Source organism: Vicugna pacos, chromosome 5, assembly GCF_048564905.1.
Source record: "Vicugna pacos chromosome 5, VicPac4, whole genome shotgun sequence".
Classification (NCBI taxonomy): Eukaryota; Metazoa; Chordata; class Mammalia; order Artiodactyla; family Camelidae; genus Vicugna; species Vicugna pacos.
Genome location: NC_132991.1, coordinates 5,633,001 through 5,650,589, shown reverse-complemented (window position 1 = coordinate 5,650,589; position 17,589 = coordinate 5,633,001). Strand labels below are relative to the sequence as shown.

Below are 17,589 nucleotides of genomic sequence, written 5' to 3'. Positions count from 1 at the left end.
TTAAACACTTAAGCATCGGTTCACTGGTCCTCTCTTCCCTTCCCTTCCCTTCTCTTCTCCTCTCGATCTTTTCTTCATTTCCTCCTCTTCCACCTAAAGCTTTTTAGGAGTTGCAATTACACATCTAACACCCTAGCAAGAGGACAGCTGGGTAGGAGGCTCGTTCTACATAATGAACTACCAATCAAGGAGGTAGTTCAAAAATATTCTCAGACCATTGAGAAGTGGATATGTGTACATTTAGGGGGTAGGAATCACGAAAGGATTTCCCAGGGAGTACAGATCCCAGGTGTGCTGGCATCTGGACTGTGTGGACATGCCGGCAAAGGCACAGAGGAGGGGAATGGGGAGGTGGTGTCTGCAGATCAATAAGTAGTTCAGTTGTGTTCACCATCTCCTGATGGATTTTTCTTTTTAAATTTAAGCCCTATTTTATGATTCAACACATTGTGCTGCCAATAGCTTATTTCATTTACTGTATCACAATTATCACCTCTTTAGGCACTTCTGAGCAATTTCTCAGTCAATATGGGTATTTGCCACACTTCTGGAGATGTAAGTTTAATTGGCATTCTATTTATTCCCTTGACTGTACTGTGAATGAAGATTTTTCCTAAGATGAATCTTCAGCCCACACCATGCAGCAGAATCTCTTGCCTGCTCAAGTAACTTATTTCCCTTTGATGACTGGGGCTGGCTGGTAAATTTAATTCAATCCTGCCTCAGAAATTCTGACCCACCCAATGGAGAATGGGCTTTGCAAGAAACACCTTGGTTGTCCTCCCATAACTCGTAGGGCCACTCAGTCTGATGCTTAATGCCAAATTTTTTTGACCTTCCTTTTATGCAGCCCTTTTTATGTCATCTGCTTTTTCCCATCCACCACCTTCCATTCTGTCTGCATCTGCAGTTGGGAATCCCATCTGGAGTTATGCCCAATACCACATTTCCATCTCCCCCTTTATGTCTGCACAGGTGAGCTCAGCTAGCAGCTCTTGTGTCCCCGCCCACCTAGTGTTAATTTTCTCCTTCACCCCCATGTGAGTTTGCATAGGGGTTGGTATCTCTGGCTTTCAATCAATGAAGAACCTAGTCAGAATCACCTTATTTGCCTGATGGCTGTCTTCTGCCTCAATTCACAGGAACAAACCCAGGGGCAAACATTCCATTGCACAATGCAGGCTTTTTTTTTTCCTAACAGCTCTCTCATTTTGATGTACACTGTACTTCTCACACGTTATTGATGAAGTCCCAACATGCCCAAGCATTTCTCAGCAGTATTGATGCTGTAAGCGTTCTCCCCACTCTGATCGATTTGCTTTAGGCACTGGTCCTGACGGCTTTGCTGCGGCTGTTACTGTTACTATTGCCACTACATGCACTGGCTTTGTTGTTGTTGTCGGTAGCAGCATCCTTCTAACTGGGTCAGGTCATGCTTCACAGAGACAGAAGCTCTGGCTAATAGCGTTGCCTCCCCACTGAAAGAAACTGACTGTTGAGTAGTGCACTCCATTGACGAGGATAGCAGTTAAACTGGAACTGGCTGAGAAGTTGTCTGTGATTCAAAGTACACACTCAAGAGGCAAGTGGTAGGATAAAGGTAACGTTTTGTGAGTTTTATCTAAATTGGCCCCTCTAGGGCCTTTACTCAGACGAAGAGCACTGACAAGGTCGTTTAATTGGTCTCCTTCCAGCCCATCTAATCAACTCTGATCTATTTTCCTAATTATGGTGGAATAGATTACTGCTTAAACGATTTCCTCTGATCCTTTTTTCTTTCACGATAAAGAAATGATCAGTTTCCTAACTCCAGTGTGGTTGGGTACATACTTTGCATTGTGTATCCCATGTAAACTTGAGACGTGTGCATTTTCTGTTGTTTGGGTGGAACATTCTATATATATGGATTGATCAATTGATCAGTCAATATCTATCTATCTATCTATCCATCCATCTATCCATCTATCTCTATCTATCAGGATTAGGTGATTTATATTCATGTTCCAGTCTTCTGTTCCCTTGTTGATATTCTGTCTAGTAGTTCTATCCATTATTGAAAATGGCATATTGAATGCTCCAATTATTAGTGTTGAATTATCTATTTCTCTTTTCAAAAATGTTATTTTTGTTTTGTGTACTCTGGTGCTCTGTTTTAGGTGCATATATATTTATAATTATTATTTGTTCCTGATGGGTTGGCCTCTTTATCATTATAAGAGGTCCCTTTTTGTAATGTTTTAAAACAAAATCTATTTTTTTGAACACTATTTTAAACTCTTTTTTTTGTTTTTAATTTTATTGTGTCTGATACCAAAATAGGCACTCCAGTTTTTCTGTTGTTGTTTGCATGATAAATGCTTTCCCATACCTTTATTCTCAATCTGTGTATTTTTGAATATAAATATATCTCTTATAAACAGCATAAAGTCTGGATTTTGTTTCTTCTTTAATATATGATAGTCACTTTCCTTTGATAAGATTATCACATTGTTATTATTGATACCATTGAATTTATGTGTCATTTAAATATTTATTTTCTATATATCTCATATCTCTTTTCATTTGTTTCTCCTTCACTTACTGCTTTCTTTCATTAAGTGAAAAAGTTTTATTGTAGCACTTTAATTTCATTAATGGTTGTATCTTTTCTGATTTTTTAAAGTGGTTGCTGCAGGGTTTACTGTATACATTTAATTTATCAGAATCAGTTTTAAATGTATAGTAGCTTGAATCAAGTAACATACGGAATCATTGGTCCTTTATAACTCATATACATTATATCCACTAATGCTGTAAACTGAATAATAAGTTGTTATAATTATTACTTGAGCATCTGCCATCATTTACTTAGCATATTAGAGTTTTACTTTCACCCATCTCCTTTGTGCCATAATTAGGAATTATATTACACACATATAGGCATCCCTTGCCTTTTGAAGTTTGATTCTTGCCACTTTGTTTTCGTAAAAGGACTACATCAGTACCTGTTTTCACTAGCCAAAAGCAATCTGAAGAGGATTTTTGCTTGTAGAAAAACACTCAGAGTGAACCTAGCATTCAGCATTTATTTTGCAGTGAGACACTTTAGAGGCAGGTTACACGGTGAGCAGTGAGAATGGCATCCCCATGAACTACACTCAGCCTCTCGGCACCAAGCTGCCACCGCTTTGAACTGTGTCTGAGCATCTCTGCTTTATTTACATTTATTTTGTGCATCCGTTAGCAAGATGTGTCCAAAGGTAAACTTGCTTCTTTGCTTCATGTCATTACACTTTATGAAAGGAAGTTTTCATAAGCATCTTCCACTTTTGGATAGCAAGAGAAACCTGTATTATATTTCTACATGTTACACTCCCAGCAATACATTATAAACTTACTATCTTGTGAAATGGATTTTTAAATCAGTTAAAAGAAGAAATGGGAAAGCATACATTTACAGTGTCTTTATAGTTAAATCACTACCTTCTTATTGGTGCTCTTTAGTTTGCTCCTGTGGCTTCAAATTACCGTGTCAGGTCATTTGTTTAAGGCCTGAAGTTCTTTCAGTATTTCTCATAAGGAAAGTATGCTGGTAATCAATTTTCTCAGTGTTTGTTTATCTAAGAAAGTCTTTGTTTTGCTTTTATTTTTTAATGATAGCTTGGCTGGATATGGGATTCTTGGCTAACAGGTTTTGTTTTTAAATTTTAGTACTTTGCATATGCTATCCCACTGCGTGCTGGCCCCCATTGTTTATGCTAAGTCATCTGTTAATTTTATTGTGTTCTCCTATAAATGACACATTAGTTCTCTCTTGCTGCTTTTGAGATTTCGCTTTGTCTTTTAAAAACAATTTTTTTCTTCATTTTTATTATTCTGGGGAGAGGTAAGTAGGTTTCTTTATGTTTGGAGTGGGTACTGGGGATTGAACCCAGGACCTCATGCCTGCTAAGCATGCGCTCTACCACTTGAGCTACACCCTCCCCCATCTCTTTGTCTTTTGATTTTCAACATATTTCCTCTGATGTGCTGGTTTTCACCCTGCCTAAGAGTTGTTAAACTATCTGTCTGTACAGGTTATTTATTCTTTTTCATTAAACTTGGAAAGTTTCAGTTATTATTTCTTTAAATATTTTTCTTCTCCATCCTCCCCATTCCTCACACTCCCATGATGCTTATATTGGTGTACTTTGTGGTGTCCCACATTCTCTGGGGCTCGGCTCATTCTCCTCCATGACTCTCTCTGTTCTCCATCTTCCATAATGTTTGTTAATCTATCCTCAAGTTCACTAATTTTCCTGCCAGTTCACATCTACTTTTGTGACCCTCTAGTAACATTTAATTCCAATTATTATACTTTCCAATCCCAGAATATTTATTTAGTTCTTCCTTATCACGTCTGCTTATTTATTCATATTATGTATCATGTTATGCTGTCATCATCCTTCCTGAATCATGCTTTCATTCAATATTGTGAATCTACTTATTATGTCTACTTTGAATCTTTTTTCTGTTAAATCCAATATCTAGTTGCTCTCACAAGCCGTCTGTCATCTGCCATCACCTGCATTCCCCACCCCCAGTGTACAAGCTATACTTTCTTCTTTCTTCGTACGCCTCATAAATTTTTGTTGAAAAGTGGTCGTTTGATAATTTCTTGTAGAAATTATGGGTATTAGTTTCTGCCCCCTTCTGAGGCTTGTTATTATGATTTGCTTATTTAGTTGTTTAGTGACCAGCTGAATTTCTTTAGTGAAGTCAACACACCACTGATCTACCCCCCATGAACAGCACTAAGCCTCTGGTGTTTTTCCTCAGCAAGACACATATTTTCATATGCTCATTGTCACTCTGGGATGACGGTAGCACTGGTAAGGCTTTCTGCCACTCTTTTCCTGACCGCATCCAGCTTCTGTACTCCACTAATTGACAGCAATTGCTCTACTGTCTCCAAAAAATGCCTTGCAAAGAAGTTCTTCTATAAACAACTACTCCAAGCAAATCATGGCTCCCTAAACAAAATATTGCCTGAGATTGGTGTTGGACATTTATTCTGATCGCAAGATGTCTTCTCCATGTTCTCTTATTCTCCAGTTCTCGTTGGCAAACTAAATACCCTACAGTCTAGGCTATGACATCATCAGATCCACAGATCTCTTCTCAATTGCCTTCAACACACTTTCTAGAGTTTCTTAGGTTTAAGGTTTTCTACACTTTGTAGTAAAAGCAGTATGTTCCTTTGGGAAGAGATAAGAAGTTATTTGATTTCTCCTTTCCCCAAGCAAAATCTGTAAGCCAGGGCCCTGGAGCTGGGAGTGTGGACAATGCATTATTTTCTCTGAGTTGTGCCTCTGCTCTAGGGGTTGAGTGCTCAGTGGAAGCAGAGACAGCAGCCTCTTGGCTTGCATCTCCTGGCATATAATCACTACCTCATGAGCTGGAGGAAGGGCTATAAGCATGGGATTCTTAGCATCCCATGACCAAAGTAGAGCTTCTGTTCCACCGGCATAGGATGGGCAGAAAAAGAGACCCCCTCTGCCTCATTTCTCAACTGCACTTACTCTGGACTTGGCCTCAACAACAATCACCAGGAAATAAGATAAGAAATGCTGAAGTCCTAGAAATCCCTCTGTCTGGATCCTCGGTGGAAAGGGAGTGCTGTCCTCTTGGCTACAGAAATCTGGAGTGGAGTGTTTGTTTTACTGAGCTGAAAGTGTCCAGGGATGGATCAGTCTTGGTTCAAATACCATGTACTCTTGCCATTCTCGACAAATTTTCATAGATTTGCTTAAAAAGATCTTTCCTCATTTGCTCCTTCTCCTTCAAATGATTTCTTTAAGTTTTAAATGTTTTTGTTTGTTTGCTTGTTTGTTTGTTTGTTACATAAGTTTTATCAGTTTTACTCGGAATGCAAATTGCAAGAGTTCCCAGTAGTTTTCTGCCTGAAGTTAATCCTCTGATGAATTTTCAGCACCTTTAATATTGCTGTTATCTTTCTCTGTCTCCAACCTCTTTACACACATACACATGCAAGTGTGCACACACATACACACACACTTTGTTTTTCTATATCTGAACTAAATTTTCATTGAAATCATCTATTCTATTAGAGAGCTGAAAACCCAGTCTAGTCAGTTCCAGTTTCCTATCAGTCATTTCAGAGTTTCTCAGTTACTTTAGCTTAAACAGGAAATTCAGAATGCTAATTTATTTTCCTTCTTCTCTTTACCCTGGGGTTACTTTAACTCTCAGGAGACTCTTTTAAAGGTGGGGAGAAAAAAATATGGAAAAGGCAGGGTCCATTGACATCCTGTGGAATTCTTTCAGGCCTTCATTCTTGTCTGATCTCAGGTATGATCATCTCCCCACCTTGACTTCTGATGCCATGCTGTCCACTGTCTTCATCCCTCCAGCATCCCCAGGTCCTGATGCTGTCACGAGAGTGTTCAACTTTGTCCTTCAGAACGAATGAGAATTCTTCTCAGTGACTAAGGGAAAGGCAATCCTTCCTCCATTCTTCTCTGGGGCAATAAGAGCCATGAAGCTACCAGTTTGGTTCCTTTCTTCCCCAGCACATATCTGATTCTTCTGCTTTGGAACCTCAGTGCAAAGAGAAACCCCTAAAAGGCAGGTACAGCTCAGAGTTATACCCCAAAGCAGGTTGCAAATGATGGCTGGCCTCAGATCGCCAACCTTAACTGAAGGTTCTATTAATATTCTTCCAGCTCAGAACACTCCCTGGACCCACGCACTTTCTCAGAGATACCACCAGGTACTCCATTTTACCTTCTCTTTAACAAACCTTCAGTCCCCCAGACCTAACAATTTCATATATAGTTCCTAAGGTCTGAACATTACATCTAGAGGTATTTCTTCTTCAAAATCTTTCAAGTGTGAGAACTTTAATTTTGTTTTTTCAATGTATGCTAAGGTCTGAGGTCTATGTTTCATGACCACTTGTTCATCATATTCCTTGGACTCAGTAGCATGGGTTGATAGAGAAAATGGTACAAAGTGATTATATATCAGGAGCAAATACGCTCATTGATTAAATCTTGAAAAAAGCATCTGAAAATGTGGACATGCTACTACTTCCTCTTCCTGAATCATTTTCCCCAACACATTGGCAAACTCTTAATCATCCTATGAGATCCAAAGCCCTGTAAATTGCTTACCAAAGAACATTGCATACCACACTTCCCTTCCTGTCTCCCATGTGTGTTTACATCCATTGTTATATTTATTCTTTGATCCTGATATTATTTTTGTTGTTTTTGTTTTGCCCTGTTTTCCTTCCATCTTAGACCACGGGCATTCTGAATGCTAATTTTGAGGTTTTGTTACTGTATAATACATATTTTATCAGTAGATCAGAGGATGAACACATGAAGGAAAGAATATCACGCTGAGATAAAAGAATTCAAGAGGGAGATGTTGGAACCAGAGGCTTGAGCTATTCATCTAGGGCACAGTTGGTATTAAGATTCTCCCACAATGGGAAAAAAATTCCAGAACCTCTTATTTCTGGGAGAGAAAAATGGTTTTATAGAAACTTATTACTATTCCTGGAAAATTCTGGGGCATGATAAATGTAAATTGTGTCTTAGCCATGTAAGCAAGAGTATAGATCACGCAAAGGAATGTGCCTGGGAAAAAGCCTGATGAAGGCAGCAGACAAGAGTGGATTGAGAATGTTCGGAAGGCAGGAGACAGGATTCTAATGCTCATCTTGCCCGGATGCTTTGTACACAGAGTTCTGGTTCTCATCTATTACGGGGAACGATAGGAAAGCTCTGTTATGTGTTGAAAGTTGTTCACTAGTTTAAGTTATTAAGTGGCACCACTTGCACGGATCCAGGACTCTAAAGCACAAACTGAGACACGATTCTCAAGCATATTATCTTGTATCCTAATCCCTGAAGATCTGGAGCCATTTTGTCTTTCCCACCTATTCACTAAGGACCTCAAAAGCAAGTGATTCACATTGCAGGATCCGTTCTACTGATTCTTCAGGGGAGCTGACCTTTGTTTCTTGTCTAATTAACCTTATTCGCAGCCTACAAGGAATGCGTTCTTTGAGCACACAAAGCATCCGGGAAGGCAAGAGGGGTTGGAGAGGGTTGCCATGCACCAACTGAGTCTGGGTGACTCTGATTATAGCTGTTTATGCACATCTTGTTCAAGTCTGGTGATGCCATTTCAGTGGATTGAAATTGTTCACAGTGAACAAATGTGTAAATACTTACATCACAGAAACCAACAAGGCGGCCAATGTGTTGTTCCTTCCATGCTCTAGTTTATCATACCTCCACCCTGAGTTATTTCATAATTCCCACTATTGGAAACAGAAAATTTTGTTACTTCTGACAAAGAAACGGAACTGCTTCTGATACCCCAAAAGGGAAAGACCCCAGTTCTTGCCACACCAGAAAGATAAGTTTACAGTTGGGAGACAGTGTATTGTGTAGTGAAAGATTTTAAAAGATATATTTAAAGAAGGAAAAGTGCATCTCCAAGAATGGGAGGGAGGCAGGCTGATCCAAGGGAGGAAAAGTGGGGGTTTTGTCTCCTCTTTCTCTTACACCCCCACTTAGAGGTGGTCTCTTGATTGACTGACAGCTCTTGTCCCTGGAATACTCAGTCATTTCGGCTCCTTTTGCACATGTCTTTGCCCATGATATACACAGAAAATCCCATGGGGTATGTGTGGGGGGCTGATAAACTGCAATGCTAATTATAATACAATGAACATTGGGTTGTGTCCAGTTAAGTCTTTTCTACTTCTGCCCAGTCGTGGCTGTCAGGTTTTAACCAGTTTCTTGCTGGCACTCATTTGGAGGAGGTAAAGCCCCTTTATGCTGGAGGCAGACATAGCGCCATCTTCTGGACCATCCTTCCTCTCCTCCACCTTATCTGCTTGGTGCTCCCACTTATCTAACTGCCTAACACTTCTTACTTGCAATTAAATGATACTTTCTACCTTGTGATATTTTAAAGTATGCTAGCCTGAGTTCCAGGACCTGAACTCTTATCCTGGTTCTGATACCTCTGTCTCCTCATAGAAACCACTTTGTTTCCCCTTGGGATCTGTAGCATCAGTTTCAAAATGAACGGATTGGGCTAAACTGAAACAAAAGTTCTCCTGATGGGTAACTTTTGACTTAGAAGAAGTATATTCTGAAGCTACTTGCCTGACAATACATATAAAATTATTTCATAGAAGAAAACCTGGTTAATATCCCTCAAAACAACAGATATTAAGATAAACACACCCCTTTTAAGCAGACCTCGTTATTTATACAGGAGAGAGGAGTTTTTTCCCACAGCTTTTTAATCCCTTGAATGTTTATGTCAAATTCAGTATTTCAACGGCCTTTTATCTGAGTTTCTCTTGAAGCCTTTGCAATCATTTTGGTATTCAGACCCCTCTCCTCCTCTTCTTCACATTTCTTCTCTGCAGATGGCCTGAATCCATGCTGATCTGTATAGCAATTAAAAGAATGAATCACCATTAATTCTCCAATGCTCATTATCTCAAGTTTTATTATCATCTCTAATTTCTTGTTTCTCATTTCCCCATTTTTGCTTTTGTGTAAAGATTTTGCAGAAAATTATCATCCTTTTGTTCATTTATTTTTGCTTAACTACTGATGCTAAGTAACTGCTTCTTCAGTTTGGCTGGGCGAGAAGATTGGCCGAGGCACAGTTACAGAGCACTGGAAGCTTGTCTTCACCTCTCTCTCTCCCTCTTCTCTTTCTGATAATAACTATAATGAAAACAATGGAAAACAGTAATATTCACTATATATTGAGTTATTACCATAGCAATACACAACATTGTAATATTAATATCGCTGTAACAAGGCGCTGCCTCATGGCATTACGAGATTAGTCCCCATCTCACCCCAACAGGCAGCATCTTCTATTTCCACCCCGATCTCCTTCATTCTGCTCTTTGCTCTTACCCCACCCAGGCGACGACCGGGTCCCTGACCCTCCTACTGCTTTTCGGCTTCCTCTGTGTCACAGCTTTCTAATTCCTCAAAGCTTCTCTCTCTCTCTTGTCCCTGCCCTTCAATGCCCTAATCTCAGCTGCCTCTCACATTAAAAAAAAAAAACAAAAAAACCTGACACTCTAATGGAAAAAAATGTTGTGAAAGACAGTTTAAATCATTATAAAGAGTTTTTAATTCACTAAGGAAAATTGAATACGACTGAAAGTAAAAACTATATCACATAAGAAAAAGATATTTTCATGTCCTTCACAGACACAGAAAACAAACTTATGGTTACCAGGGGGGAAAGGAAGGGGTGGAGGGATAAATTGGGAGTTTGGGGTTAGCAGATACAACCTACTATGTATAAAATAGATAAACAACAAGGTCTTACTGTAGAGCACGGGAGACTACATTCAATACTTTGCAATGGCATATAGTGAGAAAGAATATGAAAAGAAAAACATATACGTATATATAAATGAATCACTATGCTGTACACCAGAAATTAATGCAACATTGTAAATCGGCTATACTTCAATAAAAAATATTAAAAAAAAAGAATGTATCAATTATAAAGGAGAAAGAAAAGAAAAGATATTTTCCTACAGGGCATCCCAGAGCTCAAAGGCAGCCAACCACGCACTCCCTTGCTACACTTTAGGCTTTCCAGGGACAGACACTGACACGGAGTTTAAAATGCAAGGTGTTCGTAGGAATCCATTCCTGCGAAAGGAAAATGGGATTGGCACACACGCCCACAAAGCCTCAGCCACGCTGGCGGGAAGCCCTGGAGTGAATACTGGCTGATGATGTGGTCTTCGTGTAGAGTCAAAAGGCTGGGCCTGGATGGTCCAGTCTTGCTCAGTGACCACACGTGGGTCATCCCAGGAAGAGGGTGTCCCCAGGTGAGGCTACTCTCTGCAGCTGAAGAGCAGTCCAGAACGGATGCCAGCTGGATGCTGTCTGCTGGTGGCACCCCTGCAGCTGGGCAGAGACCCTTCCTCGGAAGGGGACTTGGTGATGCATCTCCATGTTGACAGCACCTCAGGTACATCTTTTACTGACCACTTTCTTGGCTAGATCGCAGAAAAATTAAAAAAGGATCCAATTCATCTCCAGAAGAGTGATAAAAATGTACAGGTCTCCCAAATGTTACCATTTTGTATCTCTGACTTTTTAAAATGCGTGTTCTCTCTTTCCGGAATTCCCGCAAGGGCCCACCCCTCCACCCCGCCATCTCCTTCAAAACCAACTACAGAAGCAAGGTCCTTGGATACCTGCTTGATGTTGAGATATCGATTCATTCCACTGTGAAACCCTGACACCTGAGCTTTCTCCTGACGTGGCTGTCCTGAGACAAGTACTTGTGTGCTTGTCAATTTTGTCACTAGGCTATGAGCCCCTCAAGGTTGAGGCCATACCTGAAATGAAATTTCACAGGTATCTGCAGGATTGAGTTGACAGCAATCATAGAAATGAACACACAGCACCTACCTGAAGTTCCTAAAGAAAGAAAGAAATAATCCCAAACTCTTTGTTCAGCAAATGCGAGCAATTCTCACATCTTCTAATTTTCTGCAGATGTATGGTATTGACATCTTCTCCTGCGTCCCAGGCTTTCATGGGTTCTTCCAAAGCACAACAGTTGGTGGCTTCTGGGGGTGCCAGGTGGTGCTGGGACAACCATCACACCCTGAAGAAAGTCACACCAGGGGATCCCGGGCACCCACTGTGTTCCAAATTGTCCTGATATATAAGCTACTGGCGTGCAACATGCCGCGTGGAGTGGAACACATGGCTTCTCCTCCTGCAAGGCTTTCTTACTGTTGCTAATAAAATAAATCCGGGTGCTGGTGGGGGTGGTGTACAGAGACACAGTGGCACAAGGATGAGGAAATGTTGCTGATGGCAGTGGGATGGAAGGCAATCATAGCGCCTTGCTGTGGTAGACTCTTTGGAACCGTTCAGACGGCCCTAGCATCTCACTCGCCTTGAGTCCTTGTAAGCATCGTGGGTGTTATGTAAAGGCACCTGGTGTAGACACACTTGACAGAGGAGGGCATTGGAGACCCGCACCTTAGTCCGCAGTCCAGGTCATTGTCCGCACATAACTCTGCCCACCCTTAGCACAGGTGTGTGACCTCCCCTCCACTCAATGTCAAGAAAGTTCTTTGAGGCAGCAAAGGCAGCCTTATTCCTGTTTCTTTTAAGGCCAAACCCACTCTGGCCAAAACTCATCCCTTCTCAACGTTCTTAGCAACTTTGTTCCCATAATTACTCTTCCTTGTGGACTAAGAATGCCGCCCGCTGCATCAGTAAACAAAGGATGCTGTGGCCATCAGGCCATCAGCCACTACCACCGCCCACTATGGTGAGCTGGAAGGAGCTCAGGGTGGACACAAGCAGGGTACCCCCTGCATGTACTTAGCCTCTGAAGCCACCCCAATGGTGCACCCTGGGGGCACTCAGAATGTGAAAGAAGGGATGCTGGCCTTAGACAGCTAAGGTGCATTTCGAAGGACTGATTTGAATAAGCCCAGACTCTTGCATCTTCCCATACATAGAAAAGCTCTAAATTCCTTAACTTGAGATGTCTGCTTTTGTTTAATTAACAGTGATCTTTTAATGTTCAGACTACCTGCACTTTGTTATAAAAACTCCTATACGTCCTGGCTGCTCCCCTTGCCTCTTCAGCGCAGTCCCTTAGAGAGATCTGAGAGGCTGTCTCTTGGGCTCGAAGCCCTCAGAAAGTTTGCCAAATAAAACATACTTCTTAACTTTCAGGGTGTGCATTTTTTTTTCAGTTGACACCTTCTTCCCTATACCATATTTTTCTCTTTCCTTTAGGACATTATAATCAGCTTATAAACAGGCTGTCAGATCTTCCCTCTTAAAACAAAATAGGTCTCTTGACACACACGCCTCATCTGTGTTTTCTCATCCCCCTTATTGCAAACTTCTTCAAAGTGGTTCCCTCCTATGATGCTGCTTCCTCATGTCCAAGTCACGTCAATTAGCTCTGTTTCTGCCTCTCCCAAAGAACTGTTCCTGGTTTTGTCAGGGTCACTGAAGGCTTACATGTTGCCAGTTTCAATGGTCGGTCCTCAGTTTTTGGGTTAATTGAGCTTTCAGCAACATTTCACTCAGCTGATTAGCTGGTCCTTCTGTAAACACTTTCTCTGGTGTCTAGGATCCACTTCCTTTCATTTTCCTGTCTATTTGATTGATGGCCCTTTTTTTTTTTTTAAATTTCCTCACTGAGCCCACCCTGCTTTTAAGAGTTCTAACTGTTGCCATGTCACTGGGTTTAAGTTCGGTCTTACTGTCTTCCTTTCTTTACTGATGCCATGGGGCATTTTATCCATTCCTACACCTTAAATGCTACTTATATGCTGTAGAGTTTCAAATACTTCCGATAACTCAAAGAAAGACATTGATATAACAAAGGACTAACATTGCACAGCACTTAATTGAAGTCCTGAAAATATAAACAGCAAAAGCAAGCTTGTCCAGGATCTGATGATGGCGACCACATCACGACCAGCCCCTGGCCACCCGTGATGGACGAGAACAGAAATTAGGAGAGACACTCCTATTTTACACCGATATTAAAGTGTGAAAGAAAAATGAGCCCTGGAATCAATAAAATATGGCATATTCCTCTGCCTGCTCTGTACTCCTACTTGTGTGGCTAAGACACAAGTTATATTTATCATGCCCCAGAATTTTTAGCTCACTAACCCCCAAATCTACGCTTTCCCTCATTTTCCGAAGGTCATTTATTAAACATATCATTTCCCCAGTGGCTCAGGCCAAAAAAAAAACTAAAATAGGAATGAGCTATTTTGGGGTTTCCCATTTCTACCCCATCACTAACTGAACTAATCAATGGATTTGGTCACTTCTCCACACCACCTACAACATCTGTTATCCCATGTCTTTCTGGTAAAAGCCATCCCAATGGCCTTGTTATCACTCTGACAAGCAAGATGAAGAACGTCACGGAAAATTAGCCCAGCCCCCTCTGGCTCATTTGCCATGATGCTCAGCTTGGCATCGTGATAGTGATTCAGCCACGGCATGAGCTGGGTGGTCATCCTTGTCTGTAGGGCCCCACCCCACCCATCCGCTACCCCCACGGGCTTCCAGACCCCCAGCACTGCCAGCAGCCTTAGCAGGTCTGTGCTCTGCACTCTGACTCAGGATTGTGGCACCTCCATGCTCTCCTTCCTGTGGGCCCAGGAGCAGACACCACTGAGCAGCACCTCCACCTGTGGCCCCACGGGAGGACTTGCCCCAGCCTGGTCCCTTCTTTATCTTCCAACACCTTCTTCTCTCTTCTCCTTTTTCTTGCATCTGAATCCACTTTCAGGAAAGATGGTGAATGGTCACTTATACTGAATAAACTTTAAGTCATCGTGCTCATTCCTCAAGGATCCTGGAGTTGGTAGTCGCCTCTTAAAAACAAAGTCCCACTCTGACCAGTGTGAGGTGGCACCTCATTGTAGTTTTGATTTTCATTTCTCTCGTAATGAGTGATAATGAGCACCTTTTCACGTGCCTATTGGCCATCTGGATGTCTTCTTGGGAGAAACATCTACTTAAAGGGTTTTCTGCCCATTTTTGGATTGGGTTTTTTTTTTTTGTTATTGAGTTGTATGAGCTGTTTGTATATTCTGGAAATTAAGCCCTTGTCAATCACATCCTTGGCAAATATTCTCACTCATTCAGTAGTTCTTAAAAAGCCCACAAACAATAAATGCTGGAGAGGCTGTGGAGAAAAGGGAACCCTCCTACACTGCTGGTGGGAATGTAGTTTGATGCAGCCACTATGGAAAACAGTATAGAAATTCCTCATAAATTTAAAAATAGAGTTGCCATATGGTCCAGCAGTCCCACTCCTGGGCATGTATCTGGATAAAACTCTAATTTGAAAAGATACATGTACCCCAATGTCCATAACAGCACTATTTACAATAGCCAAGACATGGAAACAGCCGAAATGTCCATCGACAGATGACTGGATAAAGACGATGTGGTGTATTTATACAATGGAATACTACTCAGCTGTAAAAAAAAAAGAATAAAATAATGTCATTTCCAGCAACATGGATAGACCTGGAGATTGTCATACTAAGTGAAGTAAGTCAGAGAGAGAAAGAAAAATACCATATGATATCAATTCTATGTGGAATCTGGAAAAAAATGACACAAGTGAACTTATTTACAAAACAGAAACAGACTCACAGACATAGACAACAAACATGTTTAGCAAAGAGGAAAGGTGAGGAGGGATAGACTAAGAGTTTGAGATTAATAGATACAAACCACTATATATAAAATAAAGAACAAGGCCCTACTGTACAGCACAGGGAACGACATTCAGTATCTTGTAATAATCTATAATAAAAATGTGATAAATAATATATATGTGTAACTGAATCACTATGCTATACAGCAGAAACTAATATAATATTGTAAATCAACTATATTTTAATTTAAAAAATTAAAAAAAGAGAGTCAGACTTTGTCAAAGAAATGATGGATAAACCAGAAGGCCTGTGCCTCTGAAATTCATTCATGAGAACCATGACTTTGTCTGCTTAATTATAACCATGGCCCACACCTTTCTAGCAAGTCTGAGGGTAACTTCAAACATCAAACATACGCTCTCCTGTGTATAGGTGATAAACTTAAGTCAACAAAAACATTCAAAGGAGAAAGGAAGAAGTCCTGCATTTATTTGAGAACTTACCTGATTTCCAGTAGGCACACAAACCTGGGACGTCTAAATCTATGGTACATGAAATACGATTTATCCTTAAGCTTGTGTCAAATAGTACTTGAAAATTTCTATTTGTTCTTCTATTTGGAGTATATATGTGTGTTTTCCCAGTGAATCCTGGATGAATTCATTCAACTGTCAGAAGCTCCACCTAATAGCGGGCTTAGATGGCTCTGAGCCAGGACCAATTACAAAAGCAAACAAACAAAACAAACAACAAAGCACTTTTAAAGCAGTTAGCCATGGTCTCCATCAGCTTTTTTCAGAAGCATGGTAGTGAAATCTGGCTAAGGCAGATTCCCCATCTGAGATGGAAGAGACTGTGGTCCTCCTTCTTGGAATTGTGGACAGAGGAGGAAATTCCTCAACAGAAAGCCCCCCTTTAGCTGTGTGCCTCTCCGTCGGCACTCTGCAGTGAGCTTGTTTAGTGACTGCCAGCTCCGGGACGCCAGCATGGAGGGAAGGATGTGTGGACTCTCCCGGTCAGCAAGAAGCATCTGCAGCAGGTACCGAATCTGCCCATACTGACTAGGACTCTGTCTCCGACACCTCTCTCCTTTCATGTACAGTCCCTTTGTGCAGACTCCTGCTGTTGGTTTTAGATAAGACTTTATCAATAAAGGTGTAAACACACTGAAAAAAGAAAGCAAAATAAAATACCAGAAGGCTTACTGAGAAGGCAAACTGGACGCCTCAAGTAAAGTGAACCACCCGCATAAGAAGTGTAAATTTTCCTTATTCACATGTGAAGCAGTTGAGACAATGGATAAAGAGATCAGGTCAGATACTATTTATGGAGACCCTAATAGCTACCACTTATTTAGCAGCTCTTGTGGGTTTAGCTTGGTACCTGGAGCTTCAAGTGCCTTGCGAATCAGCCCTCTTATCGGGACCATTTGTCCCCAGCCTCCTATGCCTGTGGTCCTGACCGAGGCGCCACTCCCTGCTCTGTTTGTGTAAGGACAGTTTTTGGTTAATATCACACGGTGCAGCTGTCATTTATTCCTCGTCAGTTATATACGTGGTAATTCTATCTGATGATTTACCCCTAATGTGGGATAAAAGAGAAGTAACTATACCACCAGGCACTTTTTGTTTTATTTTATTTTATTTATTTTTTATTGAAGTACAGTCAATTACAATGTGTCAATTTCTGGTGTACAACACAATGTCCCAGTCATGCATACACATACATATATTCATTTTTATATTTTTTTCATTAAAGGCTATTACAAGATAATGAACATAGTTCCCTGTGCTATCCAGAAGAAATTTTTAAAATCTATTTTTATACATAGTGGTCAACATTTGTAAATCTCAAACTCCCAAATGTATCCCTTCCCACCCCCTTTCCCCAGTAACCATGATTGTTTACTATGTCTGCGAGTCTGTTTCTGTTTTGTAGATGATTTCATAGTGCCCTTTTCTTCCCCTCCCTAGATTCCACGTATGGTATTTTTCTTTCTCTTTCTGGCTTACATCACTTAGAATGACGATCGCTATTTCTTAACTAGCATCTACATCTGTGGCACTATGCTAATTTCTTTATACATGTGGATGGTGAAACTGTTGGCCACTATATGATACCTTCTATTTGCTAGGTGCAGTGCTAGCATTATTCAGCCTGGTACAATAAACGTGGAGACGTTTTGCAGGCAAGGAAACTGAGGTTCAGAGACATTAGATGCATTACCCAAGGTCACGGAGCTAGCACGCTCAGGGGTTAGTCTGATTCTGCAGCATGATCTTGTTCTGCTCTTCTCCAAGGTTGGGGTGTGTGTGTGTGTGTGTACGCACGTGTGCACAGGAACGCAGGGAAGTCACTCG

At 41.0% G+C, this 17,589-nt stretch overlaps 1 long non-coding RNA gene across 2 annotated transcripts in view; it reads right to left on the bottom strand.

The window, feature by feature from the left end:
- Positions 1-9,292: 9,292 nt before the first annotated feature.
- Positions 9,293-17,589, bottom strand: part of LOC140696555 (uncharacterized) — a 45,352-nt gene continuing 37,055 nt past the window's right edge. For both annotated transcript variants that reach the window (XR_012073022.1, XR_012073021.1), the window contains one exon: positions 9,293-9,460. This is a non-coding gene — a long non-coding RNA (uncharacterized lncRNA). The remainder of the gene's footprint in view (positions 9,461-17,589) is intronic.